Source organism: Bubalus kerabau, chromosome 1 (assembly GCF_029407905.1).
Source record: "Bubalus kerabau isolate K-KA32 ecotype Philippines breed swamp buffalo chromosome 1, PCC_UOA_SB_1v2, whole genome shotgun sequence".
Lineage (NCBI taxonomy): Eukaryota > Metazoa > Chordata > Mammalia > Artiodactyla > Bovidae > Bubalus > Bubalus kerabau.
In genome coordinates this window covers 9,389,841-9,398,810 of record NC_073624.1, presented here as the reverse complement: position 1 = coordinate 9,398,810, position 8,970 = coordinate 9,389,841, and the positions used below count along the sequence as shown (strand labels likewise).

The 8,970-nt window shown below is 52.0% G+C and overlaps 1 long non-coding RNA gene across 2 annotated transcripts; it reads left to right on the top strand.

Annotated features, from left to right (window-relative positions):
* The first annotated feature begins 6,118 nt into the window (after positions 1-6,118).
* Positions 6,119-8,444, top strand: LOC129641314 (uncharacterized). 2 transcript variants are annotated; one of them, XR_008709301.1, is made up of 3 exons: positions 6,119-6,194; positions 6,380-6,488; positions 6,614-8,444. It is a non-coding gene; the product is annotated as an uncharacterized LOC129641314 (long non-coding RNA). The 2 variants fall into 2 exon arrangements; XR_008709300.1 differs by having other exon boundaries at positions 6,143-6,243.
* The last annotated feature ends 526 nt before the right edge of the window (positions 8,445-8,970 follow it).

Genomic DNA, 8,970 nt, shown 5'->3' with positions numbered 1-8,970 from the left:
AAACTCCTAGATTCCCCGATGCTGGGCTTCTGCAAGAACAGAGGTGGGGGTGGGAGTGAGAGCTGAGCATCAGCCCCTGTATCTCAGAGACAACCTCCCACCTTGATCCTTTGCATATTGCCAAACAGACCAGCTGCCCATGGGGGGAAGGGTCTGCCTCTCTGAAGCATGCCCCCGTATTCTGCAGGTGTCATGGGGGGCCCCAGGAGACAGTCTCTAGGGGCCACAGTGGAGATGAGGCCAACTGGCCTGGTGGCTAAGAGCAAGGGCCTCAACTAAGAGCAAGTTGGCTCAACTATCAGACTGGCTTGGACCAAGTCTGCCTCTGCCACTTGCCAGCTGGTACCCTCAGGCATGTTCCCTGGCCCCTCCTGGTCTCAGTTTCCTCACCTGGGAGAGAGAACCTGATAGGGTTGGTGAGATTGAGTATCAACCCGTGAATGAAGCACAAGGTATGTAGTAGGTCCTCAACAAACATCCATCCTTCACAGGCCCACTGTGTGCTCCCCAGTGGTGCCAGCCCCACCCCCCACCGGCGCTCCTGTACCGAGTGCCCATCCCAGGGCAGGAGCGGTGCCCACCACATGCCCTGTGCCCTGTGGTTTTCCCATAAAGGGGATGGCCGCGGGCTTCCCTGGACAGGGAATATCCTGTTCTCAGTGTGGGGGGAGGAAGAGGAGCGGGAAGGACACAGCCGCTCCGCATTCCTGGCATTCTTGGCCGGAGCCTGTCCAGCTGCCTGGAGCAGGCGCTGCCGGGGGTGCTGGCCCAGTGCCATGCTGGCCTGGCCTGGCAGAACAGCATCCCACTTGGGGTGCCCCTTGGACTTGAGGGGACAGGGGACCCCTCTCTCGTACCATCCCACTCACCCCAGGCTATCACAGAAGCAGACAAACCCCAACCCAGGAGGGAGAGACCTGGGGGGCCAATAGGGGAGAGGGTTCTTTTTTTTTTTGTATTTTGACTTGCTTCTTTATTTTTTTTTAATTTATTTTTAATTGAAGGATAATTGCTTTACAGTATTGTGTTGGTTTCTACCAAACATCAACACTAACCAGTCGCAGGCTTACTCATGTCCCTGCCCACTTAAACATCCCTCCCTCCTCTCTCCCCATCCCAACCCTCTAGGTTGTTACCGAGACCCTGTAGGAGTTCCTTGAGTCATATGGCAAATTCCCATTGGCTGTCTGTTTTACATATGGTAATATACCTTTCGTTGTCACTAGGGAAGAGGATTCTGCTTTCAGTTCTGCCTGTGGGGCTCCCCAGATTGTCCCCCATCCCCAGGGAATGGGATTTTTGTCTGTCTATGAGATTTTTCAGGCAACAATACTGGAGTGGGTTGCCATTTCCTTCTCCATGGGATCTTCCCAACACAGGGATTGAACCTTTGGCTCTTGTGTCTCCTGCATTGGCAGGCAGATTCTTTACCACTACCACCCAGGGAAGCCCTGGAGAATGTTTGGGGGGAGCAGGGGTGGCTGGGTCAGGGAAGGAGAGAGAGAGGCAGAGGGCTCTGAAATTCTAGTCTTTGGTACCTGGGACACTTACTTTTCCTTTATGGGACTCAGTTTCTCCATCTGCAAAATGGGAGGGTTGTCTCCCTCCTTTGGGCAGTCTCTGCCTTGCTACCCTGTGGTGTCACGATCTGATAACTGCCTCTTTGCAGAGCCTCTTCCCCTGATCAAGAGCAGAAACCCAGCTCTTCTGTGCACTGAAGAGCTGGGGCAGGTTAGGGTGATTTCCACTGTTTATCTAGGCCAACTCCATTTGCAGCAGTGATCTGCAGACTTCTGAGACTCAGAGAAAAGCCAGAAACGGTGCAGTCCCAGGGTGGTCAGAGTCTCCTGCATGGGTGTGTCTTGGGGGGTCCTGGGAGGGAAATGACTTGTCCAAGACCCCACAGTCAGCCACATTGAGCTGACTCTGGACCTCATGCATTCACTGTTCCTTCCCCAGACTTCTGAGAGCTGAGTTCATTCTTTTCCTTGTTTTTCTGCAGACAGAGCAGAACAGTCTGGGAAGGAGCAGGGTCAGGACAGCTCCCAGGGGTGGGCCTCAGAAACTCCTATCCTCGGGAGACCACACCCATGCACAGGTGACTGTAGACACGGGCCCCTGTCCGCTCTGAGCTGTCCTCTGCACTGGGGGACCCGGGAGATCTCCCAGGGTGGGTGGGGAAGGGTGGGAGTGATGTGCTGGAATGGACACATTGGGGGTCAAATCTGGGGCGCCAGTGTCTGGACTCCCTCCTTCTCTCTCGTGCAGTTCAAGAGCCACCCCAAGCCCTTCTGCCCAGTCCTAGAGACCCTGTGAGCCGTCTGCCCTCCTTCCCCCTTAATGCAATTCAAAAGCTCTTTGCTGCTCTTGGGACAGAGATCAGGGGACTCTGGTCCAGGCCATACGGGGAGCCAGAAAAGGCTCTTTGCTGGAGTCAGGAGCCCTGAGAGGTCCCAGCGCTGGATCTCCGCACGTGCATTGACCATTGGAGGGCAGAGCCTCCACGGTCCCAGGATTCTGAGGGTCGAGTGTTCCGCTCTGCAGTCTCCCTCTGTACACAATCAAGGGCATTAAGCAGAGGAAGCCCCATTCCGTCACCTGCTCTGGCCTGCGGCTTTCCCATCAGAGGGCAGCCCTGCTGCCAACCGCCCCACCTTCCCCATCCCTGACCTCCTTAAAAGCCCAGACACCCCAAAGCCATTGCATCTACTTCCCCTGACCCCTGTCTGTCTCCTGTCTGCTCTCTCTGTCTGCTGTCTGGTGTCTGTCCCGACATCTGTCTGTCTGAGGGACAGTAAGAGGAAAAGGCTGGAACCCCACCCTGCTGGGTCCACATGACCAGTGCACTGTTCACCCCGGGCTGGGAAATCACCTCCATTGTGAAGATGGGGAGCTGCCGGAGTGTGTGTCAGGGTGTTTATCACACAGCGTGCTGTCAGAGTGTGGGGGTGGATGGGTGGGGGTTGTGTATGTGTGCAGAGGTCAGGGGGGCAGTGTGTGTGTCATGAGCCCTTGGTGAAATAAACTATGATAAACTGACACAGTGAAATATTATGCAGCCATTCAAGATGATGTCTTTGAAGAATAGTGGTGACATAAGATATAGTCACAATATAAGATTTAATAAAAGAATAAAATGGGTGCCCAGAAGAAAAAGTTGAATGCTGATAATGCTTATATCTGGATACTTAGCTAGTAAATGCTAATAATGGTTATCTTTGGATTGTTAAATTAGGAGTAATTTTATCTTTTATCAGTTCAATTCAGTTGCTCAGTCGAGTCCGACTCTTTGCGACCCCATGAACCGCAGCACGCCAGGCTTCCCTGTCCATTACCAACTCCTGGAGTCCACCCAAACCCATGTCCATTGAGTCGGTGATGCCATCCAACCATCTCATCCTCTGTCGTCCCCTTCTCCTCCTGCCCTGAATCTTTCCTAGCATCAGGGTCTTTTCAAATGAGTCAGCTCTTCGCATCAGGTGGCCAAAGTATTGGAATTTTAGCTTCAGTATCAGTCCTTCCAATGAACACCCAGGACTGATCTCCTTTAGGATGGACTGGTTGGATCTCCTTGCAGTCCAAGGGACTCTCAAGAGTCTTCTCCAACACCACAGTTCAAAAGCATCAATTCTTCAGTGCTCAGCCTTCTTCATAATCCAACTCTCACATCCATACATGACCACTGGAAAAACCACAGCCTTGACTAGACAGACCTTTGTTGACAAAGTAATGTCTCTGCTTTTTAATATGCTGTCTAGGTTGGTCATAACTTTGCTTCCAAGGAGTAAGTGTCTTTTAACTGCATGGCTGCAAACACCATCTGCAGGGATTTTGAAGCCCCCCAAAATAAAATCTGACACTGTTTCCACTGTTTCCCCATCTATTGGCCATGAAGTGATGGGACCGGATGCCATGACCTGAGTTATACCTTTGCATATTTTGCATATTTTCTGCAATGAGCATGTGTCAATTTTAAAAGTTTTAAAAAGGAGAATAAAGGTACTAAAAAACACATTAAAGATAAACTAGAAAATAAAGAAACAAGACTTAAACTAAGGCCTAGCGGAAAACACTGAACTTAAAACTAAGCCATATGTGCAGCTTAAAGTCAGCCAACACTGAATGAGCACCTATTGGGTGCTGGGGATCAGTGGAGAGATTATAGAAATGCTCAAGATATAGCCCTCCCTGGCGAGTGCACTGTCCACTGGGAGGGTGGGACAGTCACCAGGCACAGACAATGCTGACACGGATGGAATGTGTTCCCCACAGGAAGGCACCAGAGAAAGAGAGAGATGGGTGAATCAGGAGGGCTTCCGGGAGGAGGTGACTGCTCACAGGAGGGCTTCAGGGAGGGCAAGGGGTAACAGTGCAACAGGGTGGTGTTAAGAGACCTGCCCTATGTCTGGAGCATCATTTAACTACAGAGCAGGTGGGACACGCAGGCTGCAATTCACTAGAAGCCCGCCGTGCTAGAGCTAAGTGGGCGTTCAAAGGATTGGTCAGCAATTCACTCATCATTTATTCACTCAAGAAACATTCCTATTTTTCAGTATATACTATACACCATGCACTGTTCAGGCTTCCCAGGTGGTGCTAGTGGTAAAGAACCCACCTGCCGGTGCAGGCGACATAGGAGACTAGGGTTTGATCGCTGGGTCAGGAAGATCCCCTGGAGAAGGAAATGGCAACCCACTCCAGTATCCTTGCCTGGAGAATCCCATGGACAGAGGAGCCTGGTGGGCTACAGTCCATGGGGTCGCAGAGCTGAACATGAGTGAAGCAACTTAGCAAGCACGCACATGTACTGTTTGGGGACCCCCAAGCGCAGCTTCTATTCAAGTGGAGGAAAACAGGCAATAGAACCATTAATGAGTAAAATGTATGAGAGGCCAGATGGTAAGAAGTGCTCTGAGAAAAGATGAGGCTGCATGGGGAGGCGGCAGTTCATTTGCTGTGAAGTGGTCAGGGAAGGTCTCACTTGAGCCTGGTATTTTGATCCCAGACTAAAGGAAGTGAGGTGTGGGATCTGGAGGAGGAGGACTTGGGGAAGAGGCAGAGGGAGGGCAAATGCAGAGCCTGAGGGGAGGGCAGGGGAGGCGAGGTCCACTTGGGGCCCATGGTGAGGAACTGCTCAGCCTGGGGTTGGGTGGGTCAGTAAGAGACTGGGGAGAGGCAGGGGCTGGACTGGGCTGGCAGCCTGGAGGTGAGGAAGATGAGGAATCTGACGTGTTTGAAGGCAGAGCTGACACTGTTTGCCGCATCGGCCGGGGACAGGTAAAGGAAAGGGAAGGCTAATTCCAAGGTTTGTACCCCAGCTGTGGGAGGCTGGCTGGCTGGGTCGGGCAGCGTCTGGATGGGTGGCAGCAGGGAGGCAGGCGCTGAGGTTGGACAGGTTGAGGCTGAGATGTCCAGTGATAAATGCAAGTCATCCTCGGGGAGTGATGGAGCTGGCATGACATTTAGGTGTCATGGGCTTGTGGGTGGTAATTAACCTATGAGAGAAAACAGGATCCCCTAGAGAATGGGTGTGGGCAAGAGGTACACTGATTGAGCCCTGGGCTTCCCCCAACATTTAGAAGTCAGAGAAGGAAGGACGGACCAGCAGAGCAGCCTGAGAGGAATAGCCAGAGAGGTGGGGGCCCAGGAGAGCAGGGCGGAGAGGGGGGCTGGTCCTCAGCCAAGGTGCTCAGCCTTTAGCAGCATGCAAGTGGATGGACACGAGAGATATGGTTCCTGCAAGCGATGGGGGCAAGCCTTTTAGGAAAGAGAGGGTTTGAAAAAGAATAGAGGAAAGGAAGTCAAAAGGGCAAGTGAAGCCAACGCTTCTTAGGGGTGTTGCTGAAGAGGGGAGCCACTGTGCCACCTGAAATCCAGACAAGAGGCTCAGAGAGCCCTGCGTGGGCCTCTTCTCAAGGGGTGTCCAGGGGACAACTGTTTGCTGCAGGGGTCGGGGCGGAGGCAGGAGGCATTGGACAGAGCTTGGTCTGAGATAGGTGTCCACACACAGGTGCTCAGGGCCATTCAAGGTGTGGGTGGAGCCAGGGGTGAGAAAGAAGGGAGCTGGGCTGGGAACCAGGGCAAGTGCCAAGGCCGAGGCTGGTTGTCCCCTGCGACCATTCAAGGAGTGGGAGAGTTCTGAACCCAGACGCTTCATTAAGAAGATCAGCTTCTCAAGTAGAAAGAAAGAACAGGTGTGAGTTAACAGCTAGCTCATGTGTTTACATCATTTTGATATTTCGGGTATGTGGGCCTCTCTCCTGTGCTCTTCTCCCGGGCATTGCAAATGTGAGGGCAGGCCTGGGAGCAGCAAACCTGAGTGTTGGGGTGAAGACAGGGTTGTTTTAGGGTTTGACTCATTTTCTTTTTTGTTTTTAAGACAGGAGAAGAATTAGCATTCTCTTCTGAAGAGTTTTCCTGGAAGAGAGGAAATTGGTGGTGCGAGAAGGGATGCAAATTGCAAGAAGGGGATAAAATCCAGGGCTCAGGTGGGCCTTAGGGAGACTCTCAGATACTCCAACCACAAGACCAGGGGGACGTCAGTGTGAGCGGGTGTGGGGCCAGGTTGTAGGAGCATGTGGGCATTCTCCCATGATTCCTTCTGTTATTTCAGTGAAAAAGCAGCAAGATCATGGGTCATAAATAAGGGAAGAGGGCCCTGGATATGTGCAGAAGGAGGAGAAGGTGAGAAAGAACCCTCTCCCATGAAGGGGAAAGCAAGCAGACCAGAAAAAAGTGTCAGCATCACCCATCCACACTGGCCGATCGCATTTTTCCCAAGATGGGAACATCTCCCACCCCACAAGCTCTTCTAGAACCTTCCATGCCTCCACTAAGAAATGGAGTCGAATTTTCCTCCACTTGAACCTGGGCAGGCTTGTGACTTACTCATTACTGATGGAATGGGTGGAACAACAGTACAACCCTTCTGAAGCTACATGAGAAGAGCTTCTGTCTTGTAGGATACCCAGGCCGGAGCCCTGAGCTGCCATACTGTAAGGAAGCCCAAGCTAGCCCATGAAGAGACAACCTGGAGAGTCTCTAAGTCCATGGAGGGAGAGGGATGCCCAGTCAGGGCTCAGATGTTCCAGCCTCAGCCACTTAGTGAGACCCTGAGCAACACAGATGAGACCCTCCCAAACCCATGACCCACAGAATCCTTGTGAGATAATAAAATGTTGTTGTCTTAAGCTTTTATTTAATGATGCAGAAAATAGTTAGTTGGAACAAATACCAAAAGCCTAGAGATTCACGGTCATGACTTTAAAGTGATGCAACCCGTCGGCTCAGCGATATCCAACAGATTTTTGCAGGGACAAGGCCTGCACGTTGGCAACAAGTTTCCCCTCCTTGGCTCAAGGGAGGAGTAGAGAGGATGAAGAAGAAAAGAGAGAAGGGATTGAGTCTCAGATGTCAGGGTAAAGTCTTGGCCTTGACCCTGTAGACTACTGAGAGTACCCCAGTGAGAGCTGTTTACATTCTGTGTGCATGCCAGGCCCACTGTAGTGGTAGCAATATAGAATACAGCCCACCTCCCCAGAGGACCTGGAGTTGGGGGTGGAGAGGCCTGGAGACTCAGCATGGCTGCATCCTCAGCTCCTCCCATCTGTCTGAGGCCTCCAGCAAGAACTCAGTAGAACGGAAAAGGGTGAGGAGTGATGAGCCTCAGTGCTCCCATCTGAAAAATGGGGGGCCCTGGACTTAAGGCCTGTAAATGTTCTTCTGGCTCTGAGACTAAGGATGGGGCAGGGACATTTTTGGTGCTGGGCTGGATCCTGGGCTCTGTCCTGTGAGTGGGATATGCAGGAAAAGGACTCGAGGCCTGGCCCTCATCATTCTACAGGCCTTATTCAGGATTTCTGGATTCCAAGGAAGAACCAAGGAAAACCCAACATATAGGAGCAATTTAAGCTGAAGCTTCAATACTTTGGCCACCTGATACAAAGAACTGACTCATTGGAAAAGACCCTGATGTTGAGAAAGATAGAAGGCAGAAGGAGAAGAGGGGAACAGAAGATGAAATGGTTGGATGGCATCACCAATTCAATGGACATGAACTTGGGCAAACTCCGGGAGGTGGTGAGGGACAGAGAAGCTTGGGGTGCTGCAGTCCATGGGGTCTCAAAGAGGCAGACACGACTTGTCAACTGGACAACAATGGGGGCTTTTAAAGACTAAAATCTATGGGCTATATAGTAACCCAAAAGCACAGGGGTTTTTGAGGTTTCAAGCAAAGCTTGATTCAGTCAGGCAAGCAGGGTGACAGGACCTGGTTTCTCTGCCTCCATCTGTCAGCTCTACGTGGTCACATTTGCTCCTTTCCCAGGCTGGCTCTCCCCTGGGGATCTCAGTATGTCCTCCACTCAGGTCTGGGTCTACTTGCTTCTTTTCAGGTCCAATGGAGAGAAAGTCTACCCTCCTGGAGACCTCAAGGAGAGGCGGTTGCTGTGATTGGCCCAACCTAAGTCAGGTGACTATCCCTGAACCAATCACAACAACCACAGGATGAGCCGTAGTAACTGGCTTAAACCAATCAGGGCCTATGTGGAGCTGGGATGGGGTCTACCCCGTCTAGCTATGGGCTGGGGACCAGGGGGTGCTGTCAGGACGGAGGCAAGGGACTGGGTGCTAAGGGAAAAAAAAGTGAAAAGTGAAAGTATTAATCATTCAGTCGTGTCTGACTCTTTGCGACTCCATGGACTACAGTCTGCCAGGCTCCTCTTTCCATGGAATTCAGCAGGCAAGAATACTGGAGTGGGTAGCCATTCCCTTCTTCAGGGAATCTTCCTGACCCAGGGATGGAACCTGGGTCTTCTGCATTGCAGGCAGATTCTTTATCATCTGAGCCACCAGGGAAGCCCCAAGGGTGCCAAGGAGGACCCCCTTTCCCCCCTCCCCCTGGCAGTGTCTGCTACTACAGGACACTGGAGAACAACAGACAAGGGCCCAGCCCATGTCTCTCAGTCCCCG